Here is a 16466-nt window from a genome sequence, read left to right as displayed (position 1 = left end):
CTCTCTCTTGTCTCCCTCACAGCAGCCACGAAGGTTTTCAAAGTTAAGTGAAGGTTAATTTGTTTATTTTCCTTTATATTTTGTATTTTTTATTATTTTGTATTATATTACAGTATTGTAATCATTTTTAAGTGTTTTTTTCTTACTTTTTTGAGAGAGCATGAGTGGGGAGTGTCAGGGAGAGAGGGGGACGGAAGATCCAAAGCAGACCTGGTGCTGACAAGCTGACAGCAGCAAGCCCAATGTGGGGCTTGAACTCATGAACTATGAGATCATGACCTGAGTCAAAATTGGACAATCAACTGACTGAGCCACCCAGGTATCCCTATTGTAACGATTTTTATACGAATATTTTTGGGTTGTGGAACGAATCATCTGAGTTTCCATTATTTCTTATGGGGAAATTTGCCTTGATATAGAAGTGTTTTGGATTACAAGCATGTTTCTGGAATGAATTATGCTCGAAAACCAAGGTTTTACTGTATACAATTAGTGCCTGTATTGGCTCTGTTGCCCCACTCAACTGGTTGTGGGTTTGACATACATTTGAGTTAGGCAACCCTGACATGTTGATCCTGGATATAATTTGTGTACCACTCCCACCTCCATGGCTATGGTTTTATTTATAGGTACATTGAGCAACCCTGCCATATTGCTTCTGATCAGATGTGGTATCCTGCAGTAGAAACAGGCAGCTTTCAGGACTTTGTGCTGATAAAGTACTATGTCAGTACTGGGACTTGGGACCATAACTCAGAGTTATAAACGTTCGAAATACGTTTCTACTTGTCTAATACATACTTGTGTAGATCTCATGTGTCTGACATCTACATACTCCAAGTCCTCTGGCCTTCTATGATAACCCTTTCTTTTAACATTTAAGTAAAACTGCTTGAATTCCCATCTGGCAGACTGAGAGATCTGACCTCTGTCCTTTATGTTACCCAGAACCACCTTTCCTCAGCATATTTGGAAAAGGTGGGGTAAGGCATACTGTTAATTGTTTGCCAATGTTCACATCCTCTCCCTCTGGGTGAATTATTCTTCTTTGCTCTGTTGAAGAAGAATATCTTTGTAATATGGCTTGCTTTGGTTAATAAAATATAAGAGGAAATGATGTGTGTCACTTCCTATTGCTTTGCCGCACTCCTTTCTCTCTGCCAAGAGATTACTATTGATGTTCCAAATAGTGACTGCTCTGTCTGATGATCCCAGCCTGAAGATGATGAAATGTGAAGAATGGCCCTTGCTTAGCCAATCCACAGTGAACTCCAGCCCAGGCAAGAAATAAACCTTTGCTCTTCTAGGAGACCTGATAACTTAGGTGTTTATTATCATAGCATGCCCTATGATCTAAAACAATGCCTAGCATTTGGCGGGTGTTCATTAAATACTTGATGAATGAATGAACTTGAGCAAGGTACTTTCCAGGTGTCTCAAACTGGTATACTAAAACTGTCTTCTCATCTTCAGTGTGGTCCTGGACTAGTGAATAATAGAAATACACTATTGTCTTAAAGCAACAGTGTCTAAAAGACATTTCAGGGGGACAAAAACATTATTTCAAGTTGAAGGACACGTTCATATAATATAGAATAGAGCACAAATCTCACAGGAATTTTTAAGGGAAAAATACAAGTTTTCCAAGAATTTTCATGACAGTATGGGATACTGCTTCAAGCTATGTTCCCAAGACCCCTTGGAGATGTTTGAGAAGCTTTGATAATCGCCGAGTCTCTGTTTTCTCTTCTCTGAAATACTTCCTGGCCGGAGACCTCACTGCCACCATCTCTAAGACGGCCGTGACCCTGATCAGCGGGCTCAGTGGCTGCTGCAGGTGCGAGCAGATTGCCGCCAACCAGCGGTGCAAGGGCATCGCAGACTGCATCGAGCGCATCCCCAAGGAGCAGGGTGTGCTGCCCTGACCTGGCCAACGTCATTCGCTACTTCCCCACACACACCCTCAACCTGGCCTTCCGGGATAAGTACAACCAGATCTTCCTGGAGGGGGGAGGGGCGTGGACAAGCGCACACACTTCTGGAGTTATTTTGCCGGTGATCTGGTCTCAGGTGGGGCACCTGGAACCACCTCCCTCTGCTTCATTCCCCGCCCCCCCCCCCCCCCCCCCCCCCGCGCTGGATTTTGCCAGAACCCAAGTGGCAGCCGACATGGGGAAGTCCGAGCAGGAGTTCAAAGGCCTGGGGGACTGTCCGGTAAAGATGACCAGGCACCGGGGCCTGGATCACGGCTTCAGTGTCTCGGGGCAGGGCATCACCATCGTCCACTCGGCGGCCTACTTCGGCGTGTACGACCCAGCCGAAGGCATGCTCCCGGGCCCCAGGAACACCCCCAGACCGTGACAGCCGCGGCATGCGGGCCCTCCTGCCCCTTCGACACGGTGCAGCTGCGGGTGATGATGCAGTGGGGGCACAAAGGAGCTGACGTTACATACGAGGGGGCCCTCGACTGCTGGTAGAAACCTTCCATGACGAAGGGGGCAAAATCTTATTCAAGGGCACATGGTCCAATGTCCTGGGGGCCAGGGTGCGCCTTTGTGCTGGTTCTGTACGCGAGCTGAAGAAAGTCATAGCGGTGTGCTTCCCAGACACGGGGACCAAGGCCATCACGTAGAATACTTATGTTAGGGACCACTGATATTCGAGAAATTCCATTGTCCTTGCCCGGCCAGATCACGTATAGAGGACTAGGGAAGGTTCTAAAAGGAGCTCTTTGCGATGGACCATTGGCACCAGATTCCATGTATGGGTTGTGGAGGCTGGGGGTGGGAAGGGGATTTAGGACCTCTTCGTGAGTCCACAGGCAGTTTCGCCACACTGACCCTAGAGTCCAGGTGCTTGTGGGACCTTAGTTGTGTTTAAGCACTTAATTTAAGAATCATGTCTCCGTTTGTACTTAAGCACTGTTCTCTTTTGCACAGCTGAATGTTTGCAATTATGTTTCATGTCCAGCATTCTCCTGCAAAACCATAAAAACTGGGACACAGAGAAAAAACAAAACAAAAGAAAACAAAACTCTTGTTTGGACAAGAGTAGGCAGAGGGTCTTTCAGGGGGGCTCCATGGTGTAAGCAGCCTTGACCTGGGAGCGCATCCTTGGGCTCCAGTGAACATAGGGCTCTGTCAAGTCACTTAATCCACTAGAACCTCAGACTCAGGAAAAGATGTGCTTACACAGTTGCTGTCTGTCCCACTGGACTTTTATTTTTGAGGAATAATATATTTGAAAGTACTTTGAAAATCACTAAGCTTTATCATTCCAATTAAAAATTGATAGGGAATTTTTGCAGTCTTTTCAAATTTCAAGATTTTATTTATGTTATAATTCCACTGGGTGGCAGTATTTCACTTATACTCTACTGTAATTCTATAGTTTGTATATAATCTCAGGAAAAAAAAAAAAGAATTTAATCACAATCTCATTATCTCCCCAACTTATCTTTCCACTTTCTCCTCCTGTGTACTCCCTATCTCCCAAAAGAATTCTGAGAAACAGTCACCATTCATTTAAAAAAGATTTAATGACATAAATGTGAGGACAGTCACCGTAAGAGAGAGGTTTGTCCAGAACTTCTGCTTCATTTGGGAGGAAGTGTTAGATAGCTTAATTTTGTTCAGATGTAAGCAAATTACTTTGATGTAGGTAATTAAAACCAGTTGAAAATCACCTATAAAAATCTTGCCACTGGCTTTTTTGTGAATGCTTTAACAATGATTTTTTTTTTTTAAATAAACTCATTTGGACATTTTTGACTGATATTATCATGGATGCTTGCTTATTTTATCCTGTGTATCATAAGATCATAAAGTTGTTGTGCAGATTCCTTTGATGTCTATGACATGTTTGAGAAACACTTTATCATGGTTCTATATCAGTTAACTTTGTGTCAGAATTTCTTAGAGAATCAATTCTACAAGATAAGTTAAATAAGACAAGTACCCTTATAAATCTTGGTAAGTGATTCCTTGCTGACTTCTGTTAATATTGAGGCTTCAATGTAAGTGGCAGGCTAGGTCTCCTGGAGTAGTCTTGTTCTGTAGCATGGAAAAAAGTAATTCTTTGGCAACATGGTGAAATGCTAGTTTTCACTTGTAAAGAGACCGCCAATATGATTTTTATACGTCCGCAAAGACTACATTCTGTATGTACAAGCGAAAGCAGCTAGGTGCTTTGGAAAAATTAGGCTGTTGAAAAGCTGTTTATAAAACTTGATGTCGATAGAGAAATCTTCATTTTTAAATGGTGATTCTTGATGTTTAATTTAAATTTTGTGTCAAATAGATCTTTGCTGTTTTCAGGGAGGAAAAAAAAAAGAATAAGTTAAAAAAATATTTATGTCTAAAGTTGAATTGATATGTTAATGAAAATTTCATCTCTTTCTCTGATGGCCATAGTTATAAAGCACAATTCCTTTTTCCACTATACATAATAATGATAAGCTGTATGCACTGTGTGCATGAGCATTTAAAAACATTTTTTGAGGGGCACCTGGTAGCTCAGTCAGGCGTCTGACTTAGGCTCAGGTCAGATCTCACAGCTCATGAGTTCGAGGCCCGCGTCAGGATCTGTGCTGACAACTCAGAGCCTGGAGCCTGCTTCCAATTCTGTGCCTCTCCCCTGCTCATGCTCTGTCTCTCTCTCAAAAATAAATAAACATTAATTTTTTTTAATTTTGAGGAAGATTATTCATAGCTTTTCACTGATTCTCAAAGGGACTTATGACTCACAAAAAGATAAAAAAAAAACCCACCTTGATATTTCGCCATCATTACATATTTTTAAGGAGCTTTAAAATTGCTTTAGAAGTCTTACCTCATCAAATAATTAATAATCATCATTTATACAAGGGGAAAAATGGAGGAACGTTGCATCTTAGTTTCAGTAAAGAATTTTAGAAAAATTTCCCGGGGCGCCTGGGTGGCGCAGTCGGTTAAGCGTCCGACTTCAGCCAGGTCACGATCTCGCGGTCAGAGAGTTCGAGCCCCGCGTCGGGCTCTGGGCTGATGGCTCAGAGCCTGGAGCCTGTTTCTGATTCTGTGTCTCCCTCTCTCTCTGCCCCTCCCCCGTTCATGCTCTGTCTCTCTCTGTCCCAAAAATAAAAAAACGTTAAAAAAAAAAAAAAACTAAAAAATAAAAAAAAAACAAAAATTTCCCAATTTTTTTGTCCGCAAATTGGAAAATGACTGGCTGGCTAATAGACAAGTTAGGTGGATTCACGCTAGTTGAACAGCTGACTGATGAACCAGTAGAACATGAGCGTGAGTGCAAGTGGCTTTTTACAAGTCACTTTATTCTAGATCCTTTCCTGCTAAATCTTTTTATCAGTAATTTAGGACGCATGCTTATCGAGTTTCCTGGTAAGAGATGAACTGGGTGAGATAGTAGCTATTTTGTTTGAGAGAAGCAGTATTCAAAATTTGAAGTCCCCAAAGTAGGAATAAACCAACAAGAAGAAAATAAAAGTCAAGTCTTATATTTGCACCAATGAGCTATTTTTAAACAGAGAACTAAGAGAAATTTGCCTTGGGAACAATTCAAAGTGAAAAGATTTGGATGTTTCAATTAGTTTTAGTTTTAGGGAGAAGCTGGCATGATTTGGGCAGAAATTGGTCAGCATTTATAAACTAGGTGGGTTGTTGAAAAACTCAGTGGTCCTATCTTTGGAACACATGAGCCCATGTGGAGTCACTGTTGCTATAGTTTTGTCTTGAAACATATAGGTCTGGACAAAGCTGTTGTTAAAACGATACGAGCTTCTTTTCGGGGCACATCTGTTTTGTAAGTCAGCCTACAGTTTGCGAACTAACAAGAAGGACTGGAAGGGATATGAGAGGAATGGTAGTTAAGAATTCTTACTGAACACCAGCTGTGGTAGGTCCTATGTTAAATCCTTTGAATGGGTTATCTAATGGAATTCTCTCATAACAACCCTGTGAAGGAGCTGGTACCAGGATTCCTTTTTCACAAATGAGACAATGGAGGCACAGATTGCTTAAAGGGATTTCTCATTCCTGTTTACAGATGGTAAATTCATATAACTTGGAATGGAGTCCCCGTCTGGATCATGAGCCCATGCATTTAACTGTTCTAATATACTGCCTTCCAGAAGAGGAGTATTATGGAGCCAACAGGGGAAAGATTAAACAGAGAGTGGTCACTATCTTTAAATGCTATAGGCAGGTAAAGAAAGATAAAAAATGAATCTGACAGGAGATGACTTCATTTCAAGTCTTTTTAGTGGAGTGTTGAGGGCAGATGTCAAATTGTAGTGCCCTGAAGATTGAATATTGAAGAAGGGTATATTTGGTGGGGACAGGGCTAGTTAGGGGAAAGAGAAGGTTATAAGAGATGATGGCAGGGCAGCCCACAGGAAAGCCGGAAGAGGAGGAGAAGGTGTATGGCTAGAAGCGGGAGGAGATTTTGTGTTACAGCAAAGAGGTTCTACGAACCAAACATATCAAGAACTGGACAAACAGACTGTTCCTCTCTCTCTCTGTCTTTTGGGCAATTTTCAAGTTTGTAAAGTGCATTAAAATGCTTTCAGTTTTACTGTTGATTTATTTAAAAATACTTTACAATTCAAATGTAATGCATTGGGTACTTTTGAATAAAATCAAGTAGAGACACGTGATACCTAAACCAATGTGGTTCCTTTTCCAAAATGGTTTGCTGGGAAAAGAGACATACATGCTCAAGCCCATCACAGCCACTATCAGTGGCCTAATTAGCATTTGTCCCCCCATGCTTTGTCTGATTTGTCTTGACTGCACTGGGATGAATCATTAGTGCTTTAATCTGTGTGGTTCTCTTGTCCCCCCAGGGCTAGCAGTTGGTCTCAGGAGAGCTGTGTCATCTAGTTCTGGTGAATGAGATGCAAGAAGTTTTTTAGGTGTGGCTCCCAGGAGAGCTCTCACTTTTCCCATGAAAAGGAACCTAGGTCCCTCCCCCTTTTTATGACTGGGAAGTGGAGTGTCTGTCCGGACGTGATGCCTAGGGGTCAGTCTTTGAACATGAGGTGACAAGTATGACAACAAGATCAATGTGTGAAGGGTGGCAAAGCGGACCGTCAAAAAGCACTTGGTATTACATCAGTTCTGGGCTGCCTGGCTTTATGCCTCTTATTATGAGAGAGATAGACCTGTATTTGTTGAAGTCCCTGTTGGTCAGATTTTCTGTTGCTTGGAATCAGACAAAGTTCGGAGACCAGCAAAACCCTTCTTCAACTATTTCTTAATACAGACGTAGTTTATGTTTATAGCTATGGTAACTTCTAAGATAATGTCTCTGATTGGCCCTCTTTTATTTTTTACAGCCTGTAATATCTCACTAATATCACATTGAAAACACTGTGGCTTATCAATTTCAGAAACAATTTCGTCTTTAAAAATTATATTTGACCACTCTATTTGCTATTTCAGTTAGCTGTACATGTCTAGTTTCTTTCCAGTAACTAGAGTCATGCCTGCATGATGTTTGCATCAACTCCGTAATATCAAAAAATACTTTTTCTGTGGAGGAAAGCAAAACACAAAGCCACTAGAGATGGTTCTCACTTCAGAACTAGATCAGGGAATACTTTATTAAACCATTTGATTGACACTCTAGAAAATCTTAATTGAAGAGAGATTTTTATGCCAAACATTTACTTACTGTGGAACCGCTAAAATGCATGTCTGCTTGGTTAGGAGGAGGTTAAATGTAAAATAATCCTCAATGTTCTTCAGAGTCCTGGGGTGAATATGATTATTTTGTGTTCTTTGCATCTAAATGTTCACACTCTTGAGATGTGCCTTCTAGGGAAGGTTATCACCTTCTGCCTCAACATTATTTGTTTTAAAGTACACGAGGTGGCCCAGGAGCTTTTGTAGTGGGCATGGAGCTATGAAAAACAAACGGGTGAAATCTGGTTGGAAGCATATTCTTCTATATAGGGAGTCTAATACTAATATAGATGCTTCCTCTATTTTTAGAGTGACTTGGATTTGTGTTCAGATGATGAAACACGATAAAATTTCTACTCAATTCTGGGAGTGCTATGGTGAGAAAAATTGACCTGCCAATTTACAAACAGCAAAAGTCTAGACACTACCATAAAAATTGTTTAAATGACAGTGGGAAAATCAACATTAAAAATTATTAGAGCAATTAAGAAAAAATTTATTAAACACATGAATAAGCATCTCTGCATGTGACACAGAAAGTAAATGCAATATCCAGAAAATATATCCAATTATGCAGAGATGGAGCATTTTAATATGCTGATCTGCTTGTTTAATCCCTTGAGTCAAGGCATAATTAGCTACCAAAAGATTTGATCACTTCAAATCAGATGGTCAAATCTTTTGGCTTTGCTCTAGACTATCATCACATTGAATGAATTATTAATAATTCAGTCTTGGTGCTTTGAGTCAAGCCTATTAATAACAATCTTAGTTTTAGATTTTCCCTAAAAATTTTATAAGAAGGAGAGCTCTGTTATTATATTTAAATTTAAATGGAAGTATAATTGCCTGGTTATGCCATTGTTTGGGATACTTTTCAAGAGAGGCTTCAATCCTTGAGATGCTTCCCATTTTGAGATGTGTGTATCATCATGAATCCCTAATTAGTGTAAATCTTCTGCATTAGAAAAAAATCTGAGTTCTTAACTAATGGCTAGAGAAGTGGTAGTTCTGTTCTCTGCTTTTTCAAGTCAGTTGTTTTATTTTTTTATTTAAAAAAAAAATTTTTTTTTTCAACGTTTATTTATTTTTGGGACAGAGAGAGACAGAGCATGAACGGGGGAGGGGCAGAGAGAGAGGGAGACACAGAATCGGAAACAGGCTCCAGGCTCCGAGCCATTAGCCCAGAGCCCAACGCGGGGCTCGAACTCACGGACCGCGAGATCGTGACCTGGCTGAAGTCGGACGCTTAACCGACTGCGCCACCCAGGCGCCCCTCAAGTCAGTTGTTTTACTGTGCTTACTTTAGAATTTGGTAAGTAGGATCAACCCCCTGAGTCTATATTGTGTTGTCACTCTACCCACTGGAATAAACACATTTGTTGCTGTTATCTACTTCCTGCTTTGAATCATACTCATTCATACATTGCTGTCCTCTCTGTTATGTATCCAGAACATACCCTGTTGTCAGTCACAACTTGAGAGCCATCCCCTCCATTGCAAATCCTTTCTCGGTAATTCTGGCCCACACGGATACAGCCGTCTCCACTTTTCAGTCTTCCACATCCATGTACACATCATAAATCTATCATAGTTTTCTTTCCCAGTGGGCCAGTTGCCCATTAAAATATATCTTAACATAACATTTCAGTCACCATACATTGAAAATCGCATTGGAAAGGAAGCCTGTTTGCCATTCTTGAATATTTCGTTTATGTGTTAGTATTTTGTCATATGGTTTTACAATTATTTTCATAATTTAAGGTAGCTTTGTTTCATTCACTAATTGCTTTGTGTAACTTTTGTGTAACTAACCAGGGTCCATTCATTGGGAATCATGTTTTAAATTTCATTTTTCAACCTCAGTTTACCACAGAGCTGGATACATAAGCTCTCAATAATACTTGGATATGTATTAAACCCAAGGATATTTCTTGGGTATGAATGCATTAGTCTGCTCATGCTGCTATTGCAAAATATTCTAGATTGCTTAAACGACAGTTTAATTCTAGGTGGCTTAAACGACAGAGGTTTATTTTCTCACGGTTCTGGAAGCTGAAAGTCCCAGATCAGAGAGCCATCAAATTCGGTTGCTGGTGAGAACTCTTTTTCTGGCTTGAGTTGGCTGCCTTCTCACTGTATCCTCACACTGCCTTTCCTCTATATGTGCATGGAGAGAGATCTCAGGTGTCTCTTCCCCTTTTTGTAAAGACACGAGTCCTATTGGTTTAGGATCTCACCCTTATGATCTCATTTAACCTTAATTACCTCCTTAAAGGCTCTATATCTAGATACAGCCCGCATTAGGGTTTTAGAACTTCCACATACAAATTTGGGGGAAACATAATTTAGTTCATAACAAGGAGCTCTTAAGTTATTAGTAAATATTTTAAGAAAATAACTATTGAATTTTTCTTTTTCTGTAAGTTCTTTTTTTTTCTGTTATATTTCTTCAACCTAGCTTGATGTAAGCCTCCATTTCACCTATATTTTTCTATAATCATGGAAGTTTTCCCTTGTAATGTTTTCTGCTTTCTATGGCTTGGCAGGTGTTAACTTTTTTCCTTAAAGTCTTAGCTGGAACTGGTCAAGACTCTTCTGGGAGTTTTACCTAAAAGGTCCCCCCCCCCCCCGGAGGCTTGGCAGGGAGTGGGCCCAAGGCTGAGCTTTGTTAATCACTCCTGCTGCTCCCCTTTTCTGTATACCTCAAGCTCACCTTGAAGGGACCAACACATCATACCCACCCACTAAACAACTGCCTCAAGGACTTTTGTTGATGATCTCATAGGATTGGAAGCATATATGAATGGTGTTAAGTCTGATTATTAGTGAGGCCAGATCTATTATGGGCAGAGGTTAGGGATGAGCCTGCTGACTTGTAGTTCCATCAAGTAAACGTCTTAGTGTGAGTGGCTCATTTTTGACTAAAAGGAATGGACAGGTTTGTATGTCCAGATATACAGAAAGGATGATATTGATGTACCCCACATTTCAACTTACTATTTGCCATAAAAATAGGAATCATAATTAATCCTCAGTTTTCTACTTTGAAAGACAGTCACACACACAAGTGCATACATGCACATGTGCCCACGTGTGCACACACACGCACATACATACATACCTGAGCCAGATGTTTGACTCATTACCATAATCATCCTGTCACATTTGATATTTTCTTTCTTGGTTCTCCAAACTCTAGCCTCCTTAACAAATAGCATTTTCATATCTCTAAGTCTAACTCCTGTTTTTTATCATGGCTAAGTGGGCCACTTTTTTGTGTTTGGAGTTATTATCATTTTTAATCAAAACCCTTGGAGCTCTTTCCTGAATTTGTTGGATTGCTTTTTACTGGATTTTTCTTAGATGTTATTTCAGCTCTAACTATAGGTATGACACTCTTAACTGTATGAACTTCCTATTATTTTAATGCAATATTGTTCTACAGGAATGAGGTTTTGTCTGTGTGCCTGAGTTAGTATAGAAATTTCTTCATATCCCCAGGTAGTCATTGATTTCCTAGCTTTCATTAGCCAAATAACATTACTTTTGCCAGTAGCATGAAATGTTGTCTACTTATATTTTTCACTTAAGATTTGTGCATTTCTTTAATGAACTAAGACAAAAATCTTGTAAGTAAAAATGTTCTATGTAAGTGTTGTATTATGTATCATTTTCTTATTAGATCTTATTGTTTTATATCTTAACACTTTATTCTGTTGTGTGTGTGTGTGGGTGCTGATATTTATTTATTTAATTATTTAATCTATTGGAGAGAGAGAGAGAGAGCGCGAGCCGGGGAGAGGGGCAGAGGGAGAGAGAGAGAGAATCTTAAGCAGGCTCTATGCTCAGCATGGAGCCCAACATGGGGCTCGATCCCATGACCCTGGGATCATGACCTGAGCTGAAATCAAGAGTTGGGCGCTCAACTGACTGAGCCACCCAGGCACCCCCATATATACTACAGATTCTATCCAGTCCCTGTTGTTGTGAATTTGGGAGGTTGGAACCTCTCTAAGATGCCTGTGGAAGCAGGGAAGGTTTACATCCTCGTGGTCATCCTTGAGTTTGCTTTCCTGCTTCTGCTCTGCTTAGCAGATGCACCTTGTGGCCTTGCTTATGTTGCCCTGTTTTACATGAACTCAATGTAGGCGAGGAATCCAGTTTTTAAGTAAATTTTTCTTAATGGACTGTCTTCTTTCTGTCCACATAAGAAATTCATGTGTGAATGTAGTAGATAATTTTGAGGGTTGAGGAAGAAGAGAAGAGAGGGATGTTACAGGAGGGCAAACAACTTCAAAATAATATTAAAATGCTTGTCTTTAACTGCCCTTTGGTGTTCTCATGACCAGCTTGTTTTGACTATCCACTTTACCTTACGTAGCTTACCCCTGAACTGTCTCTTCTCTTTCCTCTTTCTCCATTTTACCTTTCCTTCTTAACCTTTACATCCCCCGCCCCCATCCTCTCCTTTAATTGCCTCTGAGTCCTCTAGTCTATGAGGCAGTTCAGCTGTCTCCCACCACTGGCCCCCAACTCAGCTATTTTCTACCATTGCATATTGCAATTTATCAAAGGGCTCAACTGGAACAGGATCCACTCTTAAAGAGGCAATTCGCTGAACAAAAAGACTTTTTATGTTTTACTTTGTTTTACTTGTGCCATAAGAACAGAATATCAAAATGCTGAAGAGTTGGTAATGGTTATACCATGTTTGTACAACTTTATGCACCAATAACTTTTGAGGTAGTAACAGATGGGGCATGAGAGAGATTTGATTTGGGTGAATTACTAGCTAAAATTAGAGATTAATGTGTTAGGTTCAGAATTTATTTTCATGTGCTAGAAATAAAAACTTCAAAGTAGTCAAATTCCAAAAAGGATAGATTCACATAAAATAACATGTGCATAATAATTATAATTTTAATCTTAAGTAGACTACACTATCCAAATAGTTTTCGCTTATCTAATATAACTTCAAAACTTTTGACTTTGTAAAGAATAAACTTCTTTTAACCTGAACTTTCAAACTGGTAGAACTATTTGAAATAATGTGTTATGATTTTAAATTCTGAGGTTTCTTCTCTGGTTTTTACTGGAGTGTCAGAAAGCAGGCCTCTTACTCCTTCACATTTATTCACTTTATATTAACTTACCAAATTTGCCTTGATGAACAAATAACATGATAGCCAAATTTGGTCCCAGGAAACAGGTGTTTATTGTTCATTAAATCAATCCTTTCCCACTTTTCTGCCAATAACATATTAGTTTATCCTACTTTAGTGAGCTATTTGTATGTTTACTTACACTAAATTAATGCTAATGAATAACTGGCAATGACCAGCTCCAATCTGGAAAGATAATTCACTTTTATTTTGAGGTAATTGTATATTCACATGCGACGGTTAGACGTAATAGGGAAAGATCCCGTGTAACTTTTATTGTTTCCCTCAGTGGTAATATTTTCATTACCACAACATTCCCCCTCCTCTCCAACCTTCCAACCCTCTTCAATATTTGGCAACCACTAATCTGTTCTCTGTTTCTATAAATGTTTTCATTTCAGGAATGTTAAATACATGGAATCCTAGAGTATGTATACCTTTTTGAGATTGGCATTTTTTCCACTTAACATAATTCTTTGGAAATTCGCCTAGGTTGTTGCACATATCAATAGATCATTCCTTTTTATGGCTAATCATGGTATAGATGTATCACAAATTTGTTAAAGCATTCACACACTAAAGAACATCTGGGTTATTTCTAGGTTTTGACCATAATAAATAAAACTACCGTAAAAATTCTTCTACAGGTTTTTGTGTGAAGGAAAGTTTAGTTTCTCTGAGATAAATGCCGGGAGTACAGGTGGGTAGTATAGTACTTGCAAGTTTAATTTTTAAAAGAAATTGCCAACATTTTATCAGAGTGATTGTACCATTTTACATTCCCATTAGCAGTGTATGAGTTATCCAATTTCTCCCAGCTTTGTATATAGAAGTTGATGTCCTATTTTTTCTTTTATAAAAATAAAAAAAATTCTTATAGGTGTGTAGTGATATCTCATTGTGGCTTTAATTTGAATTTTCCTTAAGGCTAGTGATGTTGAACATTTTTTCAAGTACTTATTTGCCATCTGTATATCTTTTTTGGTGAACTGCCACTTCTTGTCTTTTCCTCATATTCTAATTAGATTGTTACTTAATTGTTGAGTTTTGAGAGTTCTCTAATATTTTAGATATTAGTCCTTTGTTGGGTATATGGTTTGCAAGTATTTTATTCTAATCTGGACTTGTCTTATTTTTCTCTCACAAGGTCTTTTGCAGAACAAAAGTATATAATTTTGATGAAATCAAATTTATAAATTTTTGCTTTTTGGATTGTGTTTAGTGTGAAGTCTTAGAACTCTGTCCAGCCCTAAATATTGCATTTTATCCTAATTTTTTCTGAAAGTTTACATTTAAGTCCATGATCCATTTTGAATTAATTTTGTATCAGATGTAGAGGTTGAGTTATCCAATCCATGAACATGGTATGCTTCTCCACTTATTAGATCTGCTTTGATTTCTTTTCTAACATTTTGTGGTTTTAAGCATATAAATTGTGTACATGTTTTTCTTAGATTTATACCTAAGTGCATGGTATTGTATTTAATTTTAATTGTCAAATGTTCATTGCTATTATATAGAAATAAAGTTTATTTTGCATAATTGCCTTATATCATGTGATCTTGCTAAACTCTCTTATTCTAGGAGGTTTTTTTTTTTTAATTAATATTATTGTTTCCTTGGGGTTTTCTTCTAGACAGTTATGTCATCTGCAAATAAGGACAGTTCTTTCTTTCTTTCTTTCTTTCTTTCTTTCTTTCTTTCTTTCTTTCTTTCTTTCTTTTCATGCCTATGTTGAGATTGCATAGAATTGGTATTGATTCTTCTTTAAACATTTGGTAGAATTATTCATTGAAACCACTTACTTGGGCTTTGAAACTTCTTTTTGGGGGGTTTAAATTATGCATCCAATATCCTTAAGAGTTATAGGAATATTCAAATTACCTATTTCATATTCAATGAGTTGTGGTAATTTGTGTTTTGAGGATGGTCCAATTCATCTAAGTTGTCAAATTTATGTGTGTTTTAGTTTTTATAGTATTCTCTTACACTTTTGATGCCTGCAAAGTCTGTAGTGACATCTCTCCCTTTTCCTTTCCCTTTCCTTCCCTTCCCTTTCCTTCCTGTCCCCTTTTTCTTTTTCTTTCTTTCTTTCTTTCTTTCTTTCTTTCTTTCTTTCTTTCTCTCTTTCTTTTTCTCCCTTTTCTTTCTTTTGTAATTTGTGCCTTTTCTCACTTTTCTTTGCCAGTCTTGTTAGAGGTTTGCCAGTCTTAATGATCTTTTCAACAAACCAGCTCTTTGTTTCATTGATTTTCTCTAATGTTTTTCTGTTTTCAATTTCATTGATTTCCATTCTTATCTTTATTATTTCTTTACTTCCATTTGCTTTGGATTTATTTTGCTCTTTTTTTCATAATTTCTCGAGGGGGAGCTTAGATAATTGATTTGAAACTGTTCCTATTTTTACTGTATGCATTTTCGGACTATAAATTTTCCTCACAGCACTGCTTTAGCTATGTCACACATAGTATTTTGATTCATACTATTTTAATTTTCATTCATTGGAATGTATTTTTAATTCCTTTGAGATTTCCTTTTTGACCCATAGATTATTTAGAAATATGTTGATTAGTTTTCAAGTATTTGAATATTTTCCCATTATCTATTATTGATTTCCAGTTTGATTCTATTGAGGTCAGAGAAAACACTTTGTGTGATTTAATTCTAAAGTTTTGAGATTATCTTATGGTCCAGGATATGATTTAGCTTGGTATATGTTCTGTGCACACTTGAAAATGTGCATTCTGCTATTATTGTGTGGTGCGTTCTATAAATGTCAATTAAATTCCATTGGTTGATGGTGTTGTTGAGTTATTTTATTCCTTGCTGATGTTCTTCCTAGTTTTTCTATCAGTTGTTGAGAGAGAGTTTTGAAATTTCCAATATAATTCCCAACTTGTCTATTCTCCATTTAATGGTCTTAGTTTTTGTTTCACATATTTTGCAACTCTATTTTTTGGTACATACACGTTAGAATTCTTATAGCTTCTTGATAGGTTGATACTTAAGATTTGTTTTTATTCATTTAAATTCAAGTTAGTTAAACAGTGTAGTATTGTTTTTTTTTAACATCAGATAATTTCCTTCTCTATCTCTAGTAATTTTCTTTGCTGTGAAGGTTCTACTTTATATAATATTAACATAATCACTTCTGCCTTCTTTTGATTAATATTTACATGGTATATCTTTTGCAACACTTTTACTTTCCATCTTGTATATAATTTGAAGTGAGTTTCTTCTAGATATCATACAATTGGTTCTTTTTTTTTAAAGTCCACTCTGCCACTCTATTTTAATTGGTGTATTTAGCCTATTTAACTTTAATGTAATTATTGGTTATGTTAGGACTTAAGTTTGTCATTTTATTTTTTTCATTTTAGTTTTCTCTGTTTTTTTTCGCCCCATGTGTTTTTCCTACCTTTATATGCCATGTATAGTACATATTTGAACATTTTTTAGAATTTTATTTTTATTTACATACATCATACATACATAACTTATTATAGTTGATGGTGTCATTATTTTGCAAGTTTGAATAAAGTGGAGAAATCTTACCTTCCTTTTTATCCTTTTCCCCTTCTTCATAGAATTGTCTTAAATATTTCCTCTCTATACATGTAGA

At 37.8% G+C, this 16466-nt stretch overlaps 1 protein-coding gene and 1 pseudogene across 2 annotated transcripts in view; both read left to right on the top strand.

Annotated features, from left to right (window-relative positions):
* Positions 1 to 16466, top strand: part of EPM2A (EPM2A glucan phosphatase, laforin) — a 107396-nt gene that overhangs the window by 19204 nt on the left and 71726 nt on the right. The window lies entirely within an intron of this gene.
* Positions 1656 to 4371, top strand: LOC115514652 (annotated as a pseudogene).

This window comes from Lynx canadensis, chromosome B2, assembly GCF_007474595.2.
Source record: "Lynx canadensis isolate LIC74 chromosome B2, mLynCan4.pri.v2, whole genome shotgun sequence".
Classification (NCBI taxonomy): Eukaryota; Metazoa; Chordata; class Mammalia; order Carnivora; family Felidae; genus Lynx; species Lynx canadensis.
Note: the sequence above shows the minus strand (reverse complement) of the source record. Positions and strands in the feature narration are given on the sequence as shown.